The sequence below is a fragment of the Arachis duranensis genome, chromosome 10, assembly GCF_000817695.3.
Source record: "Arachis duranensis cultivar V14167 chromosome 10, aradu.V14167.gnm2.J7QH, whole genome shotgun sequence".
NCBI classification, from domain to species: domain Eukaryota; kingdom Viridiplantae; phylum Streptophyta; class Magnoliopsida; order Fabales; family Fabaceae; genus Arachis; species Arachis duranensis.
The window spans coordinates 51,565,598-51,586,248 of NC_029781.3; the positions used below are offsets into that span (position 1 = coordinate 51,565,598).

A 20,651-nucleotide genomic window follows, 5' to 3' on the forward strand; every position below is an offset into this window, starting at 1 on the left:
ATATCTCATCAAATTTCCATCTCATCGGGGGAATTTCCGAGGAGCTAAAGTGCCGGCTACATCTTGCGACGTACTGTCAACAGAGTATCGAGTCTCAACCTGGAGCAAGTGGTAGCTAGCCACTGCATCTACCCAGAAAAAACTCGTATCTCAGATAATAGAAGTGCAATAAGCCATATAGCCATTCAAATGCAATTAATCATTATCATTACAGCTATCATCCATCACATATTCATCTTTTCAGCACTTCTCAAACATAAATCATTACTTTCAATATCTTTCTTCACTGCCAAGTAACTTTTTCTCTAAGTTCACCTCTCTTCCTATTATTAGGGACTAGGTATAGGAGATTAGAAGGTAAATATAGAGCTTTAGAAGTTAGAAAAAAGGTTGAAATAATGAAAAATACACTTTTCCTAAAAACATGGATTCCGGGTCTGCATGCCATATTTCGCGTACACGGGGGTGTCTTTTGCTCATCTCACGTACATGACCTGTGTCCGCATATGCGAGCCCCTTAGACAGGGAAGCCGTTCCACGTCATGTGATACTGTCCGCGTACATGAGACTGTAAATCTCCCATTTCTGCGTACGCATGCACACTCCAGCATACGCGAGACGTCTACCCAGGGTCCCCGTCACTTGTGTGTTTGCGTACGCATGCCCTTCAAAATGGTAAAAAGCTGTTAAGTTCTGCAGAAATGACTTTTGCAAACCAAACTTCTAACTCTCATAACTTTTCTATTAAAAATCATTTTTAGTCCATTCTTCAAACGGCATAAAATTCACGGACCCAATTTTCATTTGAAACAAGTTTGACATGGTTTAAGGGTTCGGAAGCCGAGTTATGGACTGCCGAAGTTTGGTTAAAAATCAAGTTTTTACTAAATTACTAAACTTCTATTTTTACCAAAAACCTCACTAAACCCAAAGTTTCACACTTCAAACAACATTAATTATGACCAAAATAACTGGATATCTATTCCATCTCTTCTACAACATACCAATACTCTATTGTATCAATTTTCTTCCAAACATTCCACATTCTAAACAACACATCACATATATGTATATATCAACATTACAAATCATACTCATCATCCTCGTCAATCTTCATCACAAGCTCATAACAAACTCAATATTTTACCAAAACTACTAACATTAGCAAGTCTACAACATTCAACCTATCCTATAGTCAATTAGCCTAACTTTTCACATTACATTATATATTATCTATGAGAAACAAAAATCATACCTTAGCCAATTTCTCCCTAAGCTCGAAACGCCTCTAATACCACCGTTCCACAAGGTCCACAACCCGAAACGCACACCAAATGAAAATTCCCAGCCACCAAGATCAAATTCAAGCTTCCAATATTCACTCCCAAGCTCCCAATTCCATCAATTTGTCTCCAAAACACATAATTCAATCAAATACCATATAAATATCACTAAATCAACATAGAGTTTGCTATATCAATAATTTCACAAGAATTAGAGGTTCCTCACCTTACCAACGGAAGTTTGGGATAAGACCCAGCAAGTTCACAAGGTTAATTTGATACTAAACATCAAAATTTAACAAAATCTCAACACAATATGGCTCAAAATTTTTTAAATCAAGGGGAGTAGTTGGGTGAAGAAATAAGGCTTACCTACCACTTTGTTCTAACGAATTTAAAGAGATTGATACGGTGGTCACGTGGCTGCAAACGGTGCGGCGATCGGAGCTTTGAATTGGAAGTTGTGATGAATTGAAATCAAGAACAAGGGTTTAGGTTTTCTCCCCTTTCAGCATGATTCAATGTGATTTGGGAGATAAGAATGCTAATCTATGGCTTTTATATGATGGCCCTTGGGCCCGGTCAAACTGGTTCGGCCCGTTGTCCCGGTTTTGGGCCAAAATCTTTAAAATTAGTGTCGAAATTTGTATTTTTAATATTTCTATCTCTCTGGATCAATAAAATTTAACTTTCTAATTTCTTTAAATAATAATTAATTTATTAGATAATTATTAATTAATTACGTAGGGTTTACATGAGAGGTCAAGGAACTTACCAAAGAAGCATCAGATACCACAAAATTTTGTTTTAGAGATGGAATTGTTTGATGTGCGGGGAATAGATCTCATGGGACCTTTCTGACCCTAATATTAAAATAATTACATCTTAGTAGCTATAGATTATATTTCTAAATGGGTGGAGGGAATCCCATTTCCCACCAACAACGCTTAAGCGGTGCTTCAATTCCTCAAGATGAATGTTTTCAATAGGTTTGGTGTTCTAACAACCTTGATCAGTGATGGAGGAAGTCACATCTCTAACAAGCAATTTATGTTCTTCTCCATAAATATGAGATTAAACATAAGGTGGCTACTCCTTATCCCCCCTAGACAAGTGGTCAAGTAAAAGTTTCTAATAGAGAGCTCAAGAGGATTTTAAAGAAGACTGTGGGAATTTCAAGGAAAGATTGGGCCAAGAAACTAGATGATGCTCTCTGGGCATACAAAATAGCCTTCAAGACACCTATTGGCATGTCCCCTTACTAGGTTGTTTATGGCAAATTTTGCCACTTGCCAGTGGAATTAGAGCATAGAGCTTACTGGGCTACCAAGTTCCTTAATTTTGATGCTAAGGCTGTCGGCGAGAAAAGGCTACTTCAACTCAACAAGCCCGATGATTTTAGGGTTACCACATATGAAAATGCTAAACTCTACAAGGAGAGGACAAAAGTGTTGCATGATAAAAAAATATCCTTGGATATTTGAACCCAAACAACAAGTTCTCCTCTTCAACTCAAGGCTAAAAATCTTCTCTGAAAAATTCAAAATAAGATGGTCATGACCCTTCACTATCACTAAGGTGTCTCCTTATGGCTACATTGAGGTTATGGAGGCATATTCCCAAAGAAGGTTCACTATGAATGGTTAATGATTGAAGCATTATCTTGGCGGTGATGTGGATCGTCAGAAATCTATTTATCTGTTGACCTAGAGAGTGCACGTCAAGCTAGTAACGTTAAAGAAGCGCTTGTTAAGAGGCAACCTAATTATTAGTATGCTTTGAATTCCTATTTTATTAGTTTGTATTAGCTTTTCTTTTGTTTATGATTCATGCATGCAACTAGAGAAAACAAATTACAAAATTTCATTCCCTGGTAGAGCCCTAGCAAAGGCCAAGTTTGATGTTGTGCAATGCCATGTGTTATACACATGAGTGATGCATTAAACGTGACAAAGTAAACAGAAGCAAACTTCATCAATTGAGATCCATGCGTTATATGCACCAAATCAAACAGAGCTACCATTTTTCAATTTCTAGCCCTGGGTTATACACAGGATATTTTCCCCCAAGTGCCTTATCGTGCCCCCTGCGTTATTCACAAGATGTGGTGCATATAACACACCAAATAGTGCACTCCCCTAGGCCTTGTTTTTCCATGCATTATACTCCAAATATGGTGCGTATAACACACCAAAGTGATGGGCATAGTGGCCTTCCTAGGGGCTATGCCTATAACACACCACAATCAAAATTAAGTTTGGTATGGTTGCCCTTTTGCATGGGAGTGTATCTCATGCACTTCTCCCCTCTTGTGCTTAGCAAATATTTCTTGTTTCTTTTCATGCATGTTTTCATATTCTTTATTACTATATTTTATTTTCCCTCTTTAATTTTCATTTGAAATTTGAAGGTAGAAGTATATGAACACCTATGAACTTTCTACTAGCTTTCACTCACTAGTCCACGGAGTAAGGCACATGCATTGGTCTCTCTTGTGCATGCGTGAGTCTTTCAACTACCATATGGTCCAAGTTTATATGGAGCTATGTATGCAACTCTTCAAAGTCTCAAAGACCCCCCTAAAATACAAGATTTTGAATGCATTTGTCCTTACTTGCTTCCCTCCACATGCATTGGTCACTTCTCTCTATACATCTATCAATCTAATGCCATACTTATTCCACACTCTATCCTAAACCTTACAAACTTTGTCCCTTTCTCTAGTTTGCTTTGTACTACCCCCCTCCATGCACACCCTTGGATCTCAAGTTTTAAACTCCACCATCCACTCTACCTCACATTCTCCCTATGAATACTTGTCCATACATATCTCCTTCATTTACAACTACTTCATTCTTCTCTCTACATAATCGTAGCCTTCTCCCCTTCCATCTTCATTCCCCTCTTCTAAATTCTTAATTTTCACCACCATTCACCTATCTTACACTCTTCTCTTCTTTCTCTTCACCATTATTCTTCCCTTTCTTTGCTTGAGGAAAAGAAAAATCTTTAAGTTTGGTGTTAATTTTGATCAAACAAGCTATATAAAAAAGAATGGCACCCAAGAATCAATCTTCTTCATCAAACAAAAAGAAAGGAAAGGAACCGGTTACTTCTTCATATGACTCAACAAGGTTCCTCTCTAGCTTGCATGAGAATCAATTCTACAACTTTGTTTATGGCAAGAAGATTATCCTCTCAAGCTTGCATGAGAAGTGCCCTTCAATCTAAAAAAGGAAGAGTACCTTGAAATCAATCAAATCACAAGGTGGAGATGGCAAGTTCTCTGTGACCCATCCCCAAAGGTAGGACAACTACTAATTCAAGAGTTTTATGCCAATGCATGGCTTACCAATGCACAAACCCATGATGAAATACCCTTGACTTATAAACGCTTTCTAAGAGGTAAAGAGATCGATTTCAGTTCAGAAAACACCCGGAGGATTCTTCAGTTAAGAATCTCAACCTCTTTATCTTCCGAAGTAACTTACAGGGAGAGATTGAGTAATGACCCAAGGCATGAAGAGGCCTCCAACAACAAATATGGCTTTTAGCAACGCCAAATTTTGTAATGCCTTAAAACCGTTCTCTTAGATAGGTTTAAACAACGATTTTTTATAGTGTTACTATTGAATTCAATTTTTTATTACTTTATAGCAATAAATTAAAACCGTTCTCTTTGACTATTTTAAAGAATGATCTTATAACCGTTACCATGATTTATATTTAAGAAATGGTTTTTTATTGTTGTTTAAATAATTGTACAAAAAAAACGCATAAAAACTGTTGTCAAAATGCTACACTTTAAAACCGTTCTATTAGATGGTCTTAGACAACGATTTTTACAATGTTGCTGTTGAAGTTCAATTTTTCATTACACTATGGTAACAAAATAAAACCGTTCTCTTTGACTATTTTAAAGAACGGTTTTACAACCACTACAACAATTGTTTATGAAACAATAACTTTTTTAATATTATTTAAATAATTATACAAATTAAACAATACCAATAAAAATAATTTCAAATAATTATATAAATAAATTGTGACTTATTTTATTTTGAACTCCTTATTTTTATAAACTAATCTTTTAAGAGTAATTAAATTAGTTTTATTAATATATGGAGTTAAGTTAATTAATAATCTTATATAATTTTTATAATTGGTTATTTCATGTAATTTCAAATTAAAATTCAGTAATGGAAGTGTGAGTTAATTTAATTTAAGAAATTTGTATTATGAATAAATTACGATTTATTTTATTAAATTGAACTCTTAGAGATTAATTTGTTAGAAATGATTATATAGATTTTCATAAATACTTTAAATTTAAGACAATTAATAGTTATGCACAATTTTTATTATAATTAATTATTTTATACAAATTGAAATTAAAATTTTGGTAATAAAAAAATAATAAAAAATTATATCGTATAATCTAAATAATTGATATTTTCGAATTAAAAATGTATTTTATAAAATGTGATTAATATGTTCATTTTATAATTTAAATTAAAAATAATTATTTAAAGTCAATGATATATTAGTAAATAAAATTTTATATGCTCCAAAAGTAATTATTTAAAGTCAATGATATATTTGTAAAAATTATTATATTAGTTTATATATTTTAGCCTAACTCTAAAAATTCTTAATTTAAACCTAATATCCCAAATTTCCCAATTTGTGCCCTAAATCAAACACAACGCACACACACAGAAGGAAAGAAATGGGAAGAGACGAGAAACAGGGGGAGCTCGAGGGGAAAATGGAGAAGAAGAGGAAGGAGAAGCGAGGGAGGGGATGGCACCGGGAAGGGTTATGCCATCGTCATTCTCATCGTCAGGTGAAGGTAGAGGGCTGGCCGAGAGAGAGTCGGATGTGAGAAATAGAACGACATGCGTGAGAGGGAGACAGAGGCTGCGACGGAGTTGTCCCGCCGCCAACGCCTCGACCGCGATGAGGAGTAGAAGAAGCCGTCACCTTCACTGGAGCCACGATCGCTGTCGCCGTTCTGCCTTCCCTTGAGCCGCCAATACCACCATATTCTTCCAATCCGCCACACTTACCGCCGGCGAAGCTTCTGTTGCCGTCACCGCAGAAAGGGGGTTGCTGCTGCTGTCATGGCCGTCTTCCTTGCCGCTATAACTTCATTCAATCCTTAACTGTTGGAACTCACCGCTGGTACCAACCGAGACCTCTGCTACTAATGGTTCAATGCGATACAAAACAGCGATGGAGAAAGGGACAGAACTCGCCAGAGGAGGTTGCTGGAGCCGTTGCTCCAAACTGCCCTGCCTTTTCCCTGCTCCAGTGCCGCTGCTACTGCTGGAAAGTGATCCGAAATATTGCTGCTGTTGCCATGGATTAAGAAAAAGGGGTTCGTGGCAATTAATTCTTGCAAGTTCGACACTCTGAGGTAGGGGATTTATTTTTAAAGTTTAATAGTTTTAATTTTAGAATGCCTACAAAGTTAGTTGGATAATTGCAAATGATTAATAGTGGTTAAGAATCAATTAATTGATGTGAATGACTTGAAATGTGTTTGAGAATAGTTAGCTATTGTGATTATTCTGAGTTATGATTGGACTTAGATGCGGTTGTGAAGGGTGATTAAACTGGTATTATTTACTAAATTGAAATATGTTGAGTTAATTATTGAAAAACTGTCATATTGATAATTGATGATTTGAGTTTGAATTATGACAAGTTTTGTTGCTATAAGTGATTAACTGGTGATATTAATTTTGGTTTGAGGCTGTGACTGTCACCAATTTTTCTGATTGTTTGGAATTGCAGAGAATCCTAATTGTATTTGATTATGCTGAATTGGTTGTTATAAGTTGGTTTGCTTGATGGATTATATTGAAGTTTGATTACTGAATTGTTTTCTTGAAATCTGAGTTTTAAAATAGTTTTTATGCTTGCCCTGCATAATGTGTGGTGGATTTTTGTTGTTGTTCTTGCCTTCACAGAAAATGGGATAGATAAGAGAATAACTCCATTGGAACAGCGGTGTGTTCGCTATGTTGACAACTTTAGTTCAGGTCATAGGGGAGCCACATCCACAGAGTATTTGTTCTTGCACTTGCTCTTATTCTTGTTCTTGTCAATGAAACTTTTTCTTGGATATTTGTTTGGTGATCTCTTGGAGGGGAATGAATACCATGTTGCTGGTTATGTTGAGTGTAGGTATTTTCTGAAGGCGCGATATGCTGTGTTCTTCTTGTATCGGAGGTGAATCTTTCTGTGTATCCTTCTTTTGTGTTTGTTTTTGTGTGTTGTTGCTTACTACCTGTAACTCTTGTTCAGAGGAAGTTTTCAGCCATTCTGTAGAGGACTAAAGGGATTTTTCTTTCTTTTTTTTTTAATGCACAAAAGGGAGATTTTATTATACCTAACAAGAATTTATTTTGGTCCATATTTTGATGATACATTAATTTTATTTTAGTGGAAACATCACTTGTAATTTCAACTTTGGCTCTTAACAACTTATATACTCACTCTTCAATGATCACGTTTAAATTATCTATTAATTACTAGAAATTTCATCAAATGATTAATTTCTTTAACTATGTGAGTGTTGAATGTGGACTGAGTTTCTGTTTTGGTTTGAATCCGGACTAAGTACTTGTGAATTGAGAATTTCAAATACTCCAAAAATAGGACATCATTCACATAGAGATGGCAAAAACTAGTTTCTGTTAGTACTGTACAGGAGGATGTGACACATGCCTAGTGCTTTAAATTTGTTCTGAATTAATTGAAGTATTCAATAGCTTAATCGTGTTCATGAGATTGGTTCAGTTGGTTCTAACAGGTTTTTCGACTCTTACATAAAAGAAGCAGAATTTTAACGAACTCAATAGTGAGAAAATCTTATTAGAGTCAACTGAATCAATTCCATAAATACAGTTAAGTGGTTGATTATTCTAATTAATTATTGAAAACAAATCTAAATTGTTAGTAATAGTTTCCTTCTTTCTATTGGGATAACTGAGGCAACGCTATTGCCAACCAATGTGTGGTTTTGACCCTGTTCGGATAGCAATACAAGCAAATTTATATAATGTTGGGCAGTTACATTTTTTAACACATACTGTGATCTGTATTGTTTGGGTGGGTGCTAAAAAGTCTTGTTTTCTTAAAAGGCTGGATTTTGATAATTCTATTGTTTGATTTTTTAGTTATATATCACTTTTGAAAATAAGATTTCTAAAAACTGGTTTTAAAAGTGAATTTTTTGTTAAAAAATCTGGTTATGAATTACTTATATTTTTATTCTTTGTTGCTGTTGTAGTTTGTCTCTTTAAAACCAGAGAAAGGGAATCAAATAGTGGGTCTTTCTGTAGCTGCGACTACCTTAGACATTGAGCTACACTACAGGTAAATCATTTAATATATTATCTTTTTAAATTTGTTTGAACATTTAATTGTTAAGAATATTTACTAATTAATTGATTGTTTAAGCTTCTTTGCACAGTTTGTTAGGTACAAATTATTAGTCTCATGATTGGTTGAGATGTTCTCTTTTGAACATGTGTGGTTGACTTCTAGAAATTCTTTAGAAGCAATAAACTCTTGATTGAAAAAATCACTTATAGTTAGTCTAAAACATATGTCTGTGTCTTTTATTTTAGTTGACAAAGTAATGGACAAAGGGTGGACTAGTTTACCAAGACATACTGAGGGTTACCAACATGGTTTTAATTTTTTTTACTTTTATTTTTGGTGTAATTATTTATGAACGGGTGCATAGACAAGGATTATATTAATCCAACTGAGGCTGAGAACATAGACAATACTTTGAAAGGTAAACTTTTTGCAGGTTCTCAATTTTTTTTCCTGTTTACATTTTCTTAGTTTAATTAGTTTGTTCAGTTTTTGTTAAATTTGTCAGTTTAGTTATGCATGCTTAGTGGATTATAAGTGGTTAGAAAGTTTTATCTGAATTGTAGTGGATTTAGGTTGAACTTTTTGGTTGCTGCTGATGCCTGGAATGAATGGTTTTCAGAGCTGTTTTAATTGACAAATGATGGTTGTTGCATTACTGTTTCAAATTGTATAGTGCTGCTTTATCATTGTTAATGGCTGATTTCATGCCTTGTTTTGATTGAGCAATGATGATGATGGCCTTATTATGCTAATTTTTTATTGCTGCTGATTGCCATTTTCGCTTGCTGCCGTTTAATTCATATAAATTGATCTTGATTAGTGCTGATTTGATTTTAGTGAGTTCATATGGGTTGATTTTGTTGTTTGTTTAAATTCAGAAATGTCCTATTTACTATCAGAATGCTGCCAAAATTTTTAAAAATTTATGTGTTAATTGAATTCCAATTTGTGAATTGAATTTGGTAATTTGTTACTTTAGTTTTGTTTCGTGACCAAATTCAACTCAAAAGGTTACTTTAATTTGTTCTTTTGTTTTTAATTAAATATCTTATAAATCAATAAGAGGGATGGTATATAATTAGTATCTTTGTATAAAGACAACAGTGAAGAAAACACGAGGACCTACACAATGCTTGAAGATTCATGCAAGACAATTGGAAGATAGAGAAGAAATTACTCTAGATATTGAAGGAAAGGCAATTGGTCCTACTGATGAAGCTATAAACAACTTGAGCAAATTTTTGGGCACAGTGACAAGGAATTTAGATTTTTGTCCATTAATTTACACAAATTGGAAGGGGATTAAAGATAAAGAAGCCATTTGAGAGTATGTTCAAGTGAGAATATTAGTCTTGTTTCTTTTAGAAACTATCTAGAAATGTACATATATATTCTTACTAGCAAATAATATTTGTGTTTTATAGGCTAAATTCATTATTGCAACTGAAGGAAAGAGGATGGTCCTTGCTTGTATCAACTCTCTTTTGTTATTATATTTTTTGCAAACTTAGATGATAGTGGATCTTACAACAATTTTTATAAGTTAAATTTGATGGGAAATGTTCAATTATTTTTCTTTAGTGACTTGATTCAAATAGTTTAGATTATTTATTGACACTAAATAATTAAAAAAAACTGAAATTAATTTCATTCACGAGAAAATTATTGTAAATAAAAAAATATATATATTACAAAAAAATCGTTGTCAATAGTTATAAAAGACAATGGTGTTAAAATCGTTGCCAAAACACGACTCCAACGGTAACGCTTTAAAACCGTTGCCAAAAAATGACATCAACGGTAACGCTTTAAAACCGTTGTCTTAGATGACTATAAACTGACAATGGTTTTAAAACCGTTGCCAAAACCCGGCACCAACGGTAACGGTTTAAAATCGTTGGCTATGTGAATAATAAAATCACAACAGTTTAAAACCGTTGCCTATCCAGTTACAATATTAAACCGTTGGATCATTGATAGGCAAAATTGTGATTCATACTTTTCACAACTCGAATAATTCCTAGCAATGGCTCCAAAAACTTAGTGCACAATACTATGGTCCACACACATTATTCACAACTTCGCACAACTAACCAGCAAGTGTATTGGGTTGTCCAAGTAATAAACCTTACGTGAGTAAGGATCAATCCCACGGAGATTGTTGGCATGAAGCAAGCTATGGTCATCTTGTAAATCTCAGTCAGGCGGATTCTAATGGTTATAATGGTTTTCAAATATAAAGATAAATAACGCATAAAATAAAGATAGAAATACTTATGTAATTCATTGGTGAGAATTTCAGATAAGCGCATGAAAATACTGTGTTCCTTCTGAATCTCTGCCTTCCTACTGCTTTCATCCAATAATTCTTACTCCTTTCCATGGCAAGCTGTATGTTGGGGGATCACCGTTACCAATGGCTACCGTCCATCCTCTTAGTGAAAATGGTCAAGGTGCGCTGTCACCGCACGGCTAATCATCTGTCGGTTCTCGATCATGTACGAATAGGATATACTATCCTTTTGCGTTGTCACCACGCCCTACAGTCGCGAGTTTGGAGCTCGTCACAATCATTCAATCCCTGAATCTTACTCGTAATATCACAGATAAGGTTTAGACTTTCTGGATTCTCAAGAATGCTGCCAATAAATTCTATCTTATACCACGAAGATTCTGATTAAGGAATCTAAGAGATATTCATTCAAGCTTATTTGCATGTAGAACGAAAGTGGTTGTCAGGCACACGTTCATAAGTGAGAATGGTGATGAGCGTCACATAATCATCACATTCATCAGGTTTTTGGGTGCGAATGGATATCTTAGAATAAGAATAAGCGTGAATTGAATAGAAGAACAAAAAGTACTTTGCATTAATACTCGAGAACAGCAGAGCTCCACACCTTAATCTATGGTGTGTAGAAACTCCACCGCTGAAAATACATAAGTGATAATGGTTCAGGCATGGCCGAATGGCCAGCCTCCACAAAAGTCTAAGATAGCCTAAAAATGATCAAAGATAGATACCCTAATGAAAATACAATAGTAAAAAGTCCTATTTATACTAGACTAGTTACTAGGGGTACAGAAATGAGTAAATGATGCAGAAATTCACTTCCGGGCCCACTGGGTGTGTGCTTGGGCTGAGCATTGAAGCTTTCACGTGTAGAGGTCTTCCTTGGAGTTGAACGCCAGTTTGTAACTTGTTTCTTTCGTTTAACTCTGCTTTGCAACTTGTTTCTGGCGTTTAACGCCATAATAGGGCAGATAGCTGGCGTTAAACGCCAGTTTGCGTCGTCTAAACTCGGGCAAATTATGTACTATTATATATTGATAGAAAGCCCTAGATGTCTACTTTCCAACGCAGTTGAGAGCATGCCATTTGGACTCCTGTAGCTCCAAAAATTCCATTTCGAGTGCAGGGAGGTCAGAATCCAACAGCATTAGCAGTCCTTTGTCAGCCTCTGAATCAGATTTTTGCTCAGGTCCCTCAATTTCAGCCAGAAAATATTTGAAATCACAGAAAAACACACAAACTCATAGTAAAATCCAGAAATGTGAATTTTTCTTAAAAACGAATAAAAATATACTAAAAACTAACTAAATCATACTAAAAACTATATAAAAACAATGCCAAAAAGCGTATAAATTATCCGCTCATCACAACACCAAACTTAAATTGTTGCTTGTCCCCAAGTAACTAAAAATAAAATAGGATAAAAAGAAGAGAATATACAACGAATCTCACAATATCAATGAAACTTAGTCCCAATTAGATGAGCGTGGCTAGCAGCTTTTTGCTTCTGAATAGTTTTGGCATCTCACTTTATCCTTTGAAATTCAGAATGATTGGCATCTATAGGAACTCAGAATTTTGGATAGTGTTATTGATTCTCCTAGTTTAGTATGTTTATTCTTGAACACAGCTACTTTATGAGTCTTGGCCGTGACCCTAAACACTTTGTTTTTCAGTATTACCACCGGATACATAAATGTCACAGACACATAACTGGGTGAACCTTTTCAGATTGTGACTCAGCTTTGCTAAAGTCCCCAGTTAGAGGTGTCTAGAGTTCTTAAGCACACTCTTTTGCTTTCGATAACGACTTTAACCACTCAGTCTCAAGCTTTTCACTTGGACCTTCATGACATAAGTACATGGTTAGAGACAGCTTGATTTAGCCGCTTAGGCCTGGATTTTATTTCCTTGGGCCCTCCTATCCATTAATGCTCAAAGCCTTGGATCCTTTTTACCCTTGCCTTTTGGTTTAAAGGGCTATTGGCTTTTTCTGCTTTCTTTTTCTTTTTCTTTTTTTTCGCCATATTTTTTTCCGCAAGCTTTATTATTCACTGCTTTTCTTGCTTCAAGAATAAATTTCATAATTTTTCAGATTATCAATAATATTTCACTTTGTTCATCATTCTCTCAAGAGCCAATAATTTTAACATTCATAAAATTCACTATAAAAAAATGCACTGTTCAAGCATTCATTCAAGATAAAATTTGAAATCCAAGTACTTCTTGTTATTTTGTAATTAAGCATATTTTTCATTTAAGAGAGGTGAAGGATTCATGGAATTATTCATAGCTTTAAGACATAGACACTAGACACTAATGATCATGTAATGAAGACACAAACATAGACAAACATGAAGCTCAAAAACCGAAAACAGAAAAATAAATAGACAAGGAGATTAAGGAATGAGTCCACCTTAGTGAGGGTGGCGTCTTCCTCTTGAAGGACCAATGGTGTTCTTGAGCTCCTCTATGTCTCTTCCTTGCCTTTGTTGCTCCTCCCTCATAGCTCTTTGATCTTCTCTAATCTCATTGAGAATGATGGAGTGCTCTTGGTGTTCCACCCTTAATTGGTTCATGTTATGACTCAATCCTTCTAGAGAAGTGTTGAGTTGTTCCCAATAGTTGTTTGGAGGAAAATGCATCCCTTGAGGCATCTCAGGGATTTCTTGATGATGAGCTTCTTCATGCGTCTCTTGAGATCCATGAATGGGTTCTCTTGTTTGCTCCATCATCTTCTTAGTGATAAGCTTGTCCTCTTCAATGAGGATGTCTCCTTCTATGACAACTCCAGCTATGTTGCATAGATGGCAAATGAGATGAGGAAAAGCTAGCCTTGCCAAGGTGGAGGGCTTTCGGCTACTTTGTAGAGTTCTAGAGAGATAACTTCATGAACTTCTACTTGCTCTCTAATCATGATGCTATGGATCATGATGGCCCGATCCACAGTTACTTCAGATCAGTTGCTAGTGGGGATGATGGAGCATTGGATGAACTCCAACCATCCTTTAGCCACAGGCTTAAGGTCCAGTCTTCTCAATTGAACCGGCTTGCCTTTTGAGTCTCTTTTCCATTGAGCTCCTTCCACACATATGTCCATGAGGACTTGGTCCAACCTTTGATCAATGTTGACCCTTCTAGTGTAGGGGCGTGCGTCTTCTTGCATCATAGGCAAGTTGAACGCCAACCTTACGTTCTCCGGACTGAAATCTAAGCATTTCCCCTGAACCATTATAAGCTAATTCTTTGGGTTTGGGTTTATGCTTTGATCATGGTTCCTAGGGATCCATGCATTTGCATAGAACTCTTGAACCGTTAAGATTCTAACTTATTGAATGGAATTGGAGAGAACTTCCCATCCTCTTCTTCTAATCTCTTGTCGGATCTCCGGATATTCACCCTTTTTAGCTTAAAAGGGACCTCAGGGATCACCTTTTTCTTGGCCACAACTTCATAGAAGTGGTCTTGATGGGCTTTTGAGATGAATCTCTCCATCTCCCATGACTCAGAGGTGGAAGCAATTGCCTTCCCTTTCCTCTTTCTTGAGGTTTCTCTGGCCTTTAGTGCCATCAATGGTTATGGAAAAATAAAAAAGCTATGCTTTTACCATACCAAACTTAGAATGCTGCTCGCCCTTGAGCAAAAGAAGAAAGAATAGAAGAAGAAGAAGAAGATATGGAGGAGAGAGAGAGGTGTGGGTTTCGGCCAAGGGGAGAAGAGAGGGTAGTGTTGTGTGAAAATGAAGAAGGATGGATGTGTTTATATAATGAAGGGAGAGGCATTTGGGTTCAGTCATTTAGGGTGGGTTTGGGTGGGAAAGAGATTTTGAATTTGAAGGTAGGTGGGGTTTATGGGGAAGAGTAGATGGATGTGATTGGTGAATGGGTAATAGGGAAGAGAGATTGAGGTAATTGGTGAAGGGTATAGTATTATTGGATTTGTGAAGAACAGATAATTGGGGTAGGTGGGGATCCTGTGGGGTTCACAGATCCTGAGGTGATCCTGTGGGATCCACAGATCTTGAGGTGTCAAAGATTTCTCATTCCTGCATCTTTTAGGCGTGTAAAATGCCCTCTGTAGGCAATCCTGGCATTTAACACCAAACTGCAGCTTGTTTCTGGTGTTAAACGCCCAAATGTAGCCTATTTCTGGCATTTAACGCCAACCTGATGCTTGTTTCTGGCGTTAAACGCCAGCTTGGTACTTGTTTCTGGCGTTTAAATGCCAGATAGCTCTTCCTCCAGGGTGTGCTTTTTCTTCTGCTATTTTTTTATTCTATTTTTAATTTTTGCAATTGTTTTGTGACTCCACATGATCATAAACCTAATAAAACATAAAAGAACAATAGAAATATAGATAAATAAAAAAATTGGGTTGCCTCCCAATAAGCGCTTCTTTAATGTCAATAGCTTGACAGTGAGTTCTCATGGAGCTTCACAAATGTTCAGAGCATGATGAGGGCCTCCCAATACCAAACTTAGAGTTTGAATATGGGGGCTTCTCAACACCAAACTTAGAGTTTGGTTGTGGCCTCCCAACAACAAACTTAGAGTTTGATTGTGGGGGCTTTGTTTGACTTTGTATTAAGAGAAGCTTTTCATGCTTCCTCTCCATGGTTGCAGAGAAAAATCCTTGAGCTTTAAACACAAGGTAGTCCCCATTCAATTGAAGGACTAGCTCTCCTCTGTCAACATCAATCATAACTTCTGCTGTGGCTAGGAAGAGTCTTCCAAGGATGATGCATTCATCCTCATCCTTTCCAGTGTCTAGGATTATGAAATCAGCAGGGATGTAAAGGTCTTTAACCTTCACTAACATGTCCTCTACCAATCCATAAGCTTGTTTTATTGATTTGTATGCCATCTCTAATGAGATTCTTGCAGCTTGTACCTTAAAGATCCCCAGTTTCTCCATTACAGAGAGTGGCATAAGATTTATACCTGACCCCAGGTCACACAGAGCCTTCTCAAAGGTCATGGTGCCTATGGTACAGGGTATTAAGAATTTACCAGGATCTTGTTTCTTTTGAGGTAAAGTTTCTGAACCCATGTATTTAGTTCACTAATGAGCAAGGGGGGTTCATCTTCCCAAGTCTCATTACCAAACAACTTAGCATTCAGCTTCATGATGGCTCCTAGATATTGAGCAACTTGCTCTTCAGTTACATCTTCATCCTCTTCAGAGGAAGAATAGTTCTCAGAGCTCATGAATGGCAGAAGGAAGTTTAATGGAATCTCTATGGTCTCTATATGACCCTCAGATTCCTTTAGGTTCTTAATAGGGAACTCCTTTCTGTCTGGAGGATGTCCTATGAGGTCTTCCTCATTGGGATTCACGTCCTCCCCTTCCTCTTTAGATTTGGACATTTTGATTATATCAATGGCCTTGCACTCTCTTTTTGGATTCTCTTCTATATTGCTTGGGTGAGTACTAGGAGGAGTTTCAATGATTTTCTTACTCAGCTGACCCATTTGTGCCTCCAAGTTTCTAATGGAGGACCTTGTTTCATTCATGAAACTTAAAGTGGCCTTAGATAGATCAGAGACTATGTTTGCGAAGCTAGAGGGGCTCTACTCAGAATTCTCTGTCTGTTGCTGAGAAGATGATGGAAAAGGCTTGCTACTGCTAAACATATTTCTTCCACCATTATTAAAGCCTTGTTAAGGCTTCTGTTGATCCTTCTATGAGAAATTTGGATAATTTCTCCATGAGGGATTATAGGTGCTTTCATAGGCTTCACCCATGTAATTCACCTCTGCCATTGCAGGGTTCTCAGGATCATAAGCTTCTTCTTCAGAAGATGCCTCTTTAGTACTGTTGGATGCATTTTGCAATCCATTCAGACTCTGAGAAATCATGTTGACTTGCTGAGTCAATATTTTGTTCTGAGCCAATATGGCATTCAGAGCATCAATTTCAAGAACTCCCTTCTTCTGAGGCGTCCCATTACTCACAGGATTCCTCTCAGAGGTGTACATGAATTGGTTATTTGCAACCATGTCAATGAGTTCTTGAGCTTCTACAGGCATTTTCTTTAGGTGAATGGATCCACCTGCAGAATGGTCCAGTGACATCTTAGAGAATTCAGATAGACCATCATAGAATATATCCAAAATGGTCCACTCTGAAAGCATGTCAGAAGGACACTTTTTGGTCAACTACTTGTATCTTTCCCAAGCTTCATAGAGGGATTCACCATCTTTTTGCCTGAAGGTCTGAACATCCACTCTAAGCCTGCTCAGCTTTTGAGGAGAAAAGAACTTGGCCAAGAAGGCTGTGACCAGCTTATCCCAAGAGTCCAGGCTATCTTTAGGTTGTGAATCCAAGCATGGTCTAGCTCTGTCTCTCACAGCAATTGGGAAAAGCATGAGCCTGTAGACTTCAGGATCTACTCCATTAGTCTTAACAGTATCACAGATTTGCAAGAACTCAGTTAAAAACTGATAGAAATCTTCTGATGGAAGTCCATGAAACTTGCAATTCTGTTGCATTAGAGCAACTAGTTGAGGCTTTAGCTCAAAATTGTTTGCTCTAATGACAGGGATTGAGATGCTTCTTCCATAAAAATTGGAAGTAGGTGTAGTATAATCACCAAGCATCCTCCTTGCATTATTGTTGTTGTCATTATTTTCGGCTGCCATCTCCTCTTCTTTTTCAAAAATTTCTGTAAGGTTTTCTTTGGATTATTGTATTTTAGCTTCTCTTAGTTTCTTCTTCAGAGTCCTTTCAAGTTCAGGATCTGCTTCAACAAGAATGTCCTTGTCCTTGCTCCTGCTCATATGAAAAAGAAGAGAACAGAAAAGAAGAGGAATCCTCTATGTCACAGTATAGAGATTCCTTTATGTGAGTAGAAGAGAAGAAGAATAGAAGAGGAAAAATTCGAACATAGAGAGAGAAGAGAAGAGGGTCCGAATTATGAGTAGAAGAGAAGTGTTAGTAATTAAATAAATAAATAGAAGAAGATGAGAGGGAGAGAATTTCGAAAATTGTTTTTGAAAAATAGTTAGTGATTTTCGAAAATTAAGAGAAGAAATAAAATTAAAATTAAAATTTGAAACAATTAGTTAAATAAAAAGATTTTTGAAAAAGAGTGAGGAATTTTCGAAAATTAGAGAGAGAAAAGTAGTTAGGTGGTTTTGAAAAAGATAAGAAACAAACAAAAAGTCAATTTTGAAAAGATAAGACGTTAGAAAAGATTTTGAAAAAGATATGATTTGAAAAAGATATGATTGAAATTTATTTTGAAAAGGATTTGAAAAGAGAATTAAAAAGATTTGATTTTTAAAATTAAAATTGATTACTTGACTAACAAGAAACTAAAATATATGATTCTAGAATTTAAAGATTGAACCTTTCTTAACAAGAAAGTAACAAACTTCAAATTTTTGAATCAATCACATTAGTTATTAGTAAAGTTATCGAAAATTTTGAAGTAAAGATAAGAAAAGTATTTTGAAAATTAATTTTAAAAAAAATTTCGAAAATATAAAAGAAAATGAAAAAGATTTGATTTTTGAAAAAGTTTTGAAAAGATAAGTGTTCATACCATGGGTCGAGCTGTCCGACCCGGGATGTTCTACAGACAAAGCGACCGACCTCTTCAGGTCAGGATGACCCGACCTCTTCTCAAAGAGCTTGGCCAAATCACAGGAAAGCACAATAAAGGGCCCAAATAGAGGAACACGACCCCAATCCAAAGGCAGCCCAAGCCTATAGAGATAAGGGCGGTTCCCATGAAAGATAAAGATAAAAATAAAGATAGAAGATAAGATAATTAACTTATCTTATCTGCAAAGGTCACTCTACACCATTATAAATACACTAGAGCACCCAGGTATAACTCATACTCTGATTCTACTCAATACCTACTTAATACCCTTGCTAACTTAAGCATTGGAGTCCCTTGCAGGTACCCCCACCTTCCGGGGACGAAGGAATCAGCACCTCCATCAAGTCCCACAAATCGGATATCACCGTTCTAACCAGTATAGAAGATCTCATCCGAGATTGACCTACAGTTTTCAAGTAGCCCTTGGAACATTGGCGCCGTTGCGGGGACCTGGAAGTCATCCTATTACCATGGCAGACGACCATGACAACGATCACACCTCAGATCTAGAAGAAAGAACGCCGTATAAAAACGCGGACGCCACACCAAAAGATACTCCCCAAATCAACAATAAGAAGAACTCCCCAAACGAGGGAGCCCTGGATGCATTTCAAGATCGGTTAAAACAACTTGAGGAAGATGCTCTACGTTAACGAGAGGCTGAGAAGGATCTACAAAGAGAAATAAGGCGACACCGGGAACTGGAAAACAAACTCCTAAAACTTGAAGCCAATGTCAAGAGCAAAGCCAACCGATCCACTCCCGAAGATAACACACGAAAGGAGCAAGACCCATTCACCAAAGAGATCATGAAGACGAAAATCCCAAAGGACTTTAAACTCCCAGACATGACCTTATACGACGGCACTACAGATCCCAACCATTATCTCAGCAACTTCAGAAGTAGAATGTATCTCACCGATGCCTCAGATGCAGTTCGTTGCAAAGCCTTTCCAACTACTTTAACAAAAACAACAATCAGATGGTTCGACAATCTCCCTCCTAGGTCCATCTCAAGTTTCGACGACATGGCTAAGAAATTCCTGGCCAGATTCTCCATCCAAAAGGACAAAGCTAAACATGCTCCGAGCTTATTAGGAATCAGGCAAGGAGAATGGGAAACCCTGCGTAACTACATGGAAAGATTCAACAAGACATGTATGGATATACAGAACTTACCAACTGAAGCCGCTATTTTGGGCCTCATTAATGGTTTGCGAGAAGGGACCTTTAGTCAATCTATATAAAAAAAGTACCCCACATCTCTAAACGAGGTGCAGGAACGAGCGGAAAAATACATCAACATGGAGGAAAACTCCCGGTTAGAAGAAACCTCGAAGGCCGGTTCACTCCCGGGATAAAGACAAAGATTCCAGAAAGAAGAAAGATCGACATGGAGAGAAAATAAAAAAATACCACAATTACACCCCTCTTCGGGTGTCTCTTGTGGATTTATACAGAGAGGTTTGCAACATGGAAAAAATACCACCAGCTCGACCACTCAAAGGCAAAAAAGGAGGAGAAAACCGGGGTGAATATTGTGAATACCATCGAATCCGCGGGCACTCCACCAATGAGTGTTTCGACCTAAAAAATGTCATAGAAAAGCTAGTACGAGAAGGAAAGCTAGATCGATACCTGGCCACCCATGATGATGAACAAAGGAAAAGAAGAAGAGCAGAAGATGTGGGACCAACCGCGCGATCATCTCGAATGCCAGAAAGACATGTCCACATGATACACGGCGGATTCGCCGGGGGAGGAATCTCCAAATCATATCGCAAAAGACATCTCAAAGACGTATATCACGTCGCAGAAAAGGAGGAAGCACCTGACATCCCGGCGATCACTTTTACCAAGGAAGACGCATCCGGCATCGCATCAGGGCATGACGATCCCATGGTCAGCACTATTATACTGGCAAACACAAATCTTCACCGCACGTTGATAGACCAGGGGAGCTCTGCCGATATCTTATTCAAAACCGCTTTCGACAAACTCAGCTTGGAAGAAAAAGAACTCAGAGCATATCTGGACAGCCTGTTCGGGCTAGGAGATACCCCAGTTCAAC

General features: G+C 36.9%; 2 non-coding genes across 2 annotated transcripts; both read left to right on the forward strand.

Moving 5' to 3' along the window:
• Positions 1–6,239: 6,239 nt before the first annotated feature.
• LOC107470051 (uncharacterized) lies at positions 6,240–10,248 on the forward strand. The gene is made up of 5 exons (XR_008003737.1): positions 6,240–6,702; positions 7,259–7,355; positions 7,476–7,520; positions 8,584–8,669; positions 9,776–10,248. It is a non-coding gene; the product is annotated as an uncharacterized LOC107470051 (transcript).
• A 6,851-nt stretch (positions 10,249–17,099) lies between these two features.
• LOC127743399 (small nucleolar RNA R71) lies at positions 17,100–17,207 on the forward strand. The gene has a single exon (XR_008004791.1). It is a non-coding gene; the product is annotated as a small nucleolar RNA R71 (small nucleolar RNA).
• The last annotated feature ends 3,444 nt before the right edge of the window (positions 17,208–20,651 follow it).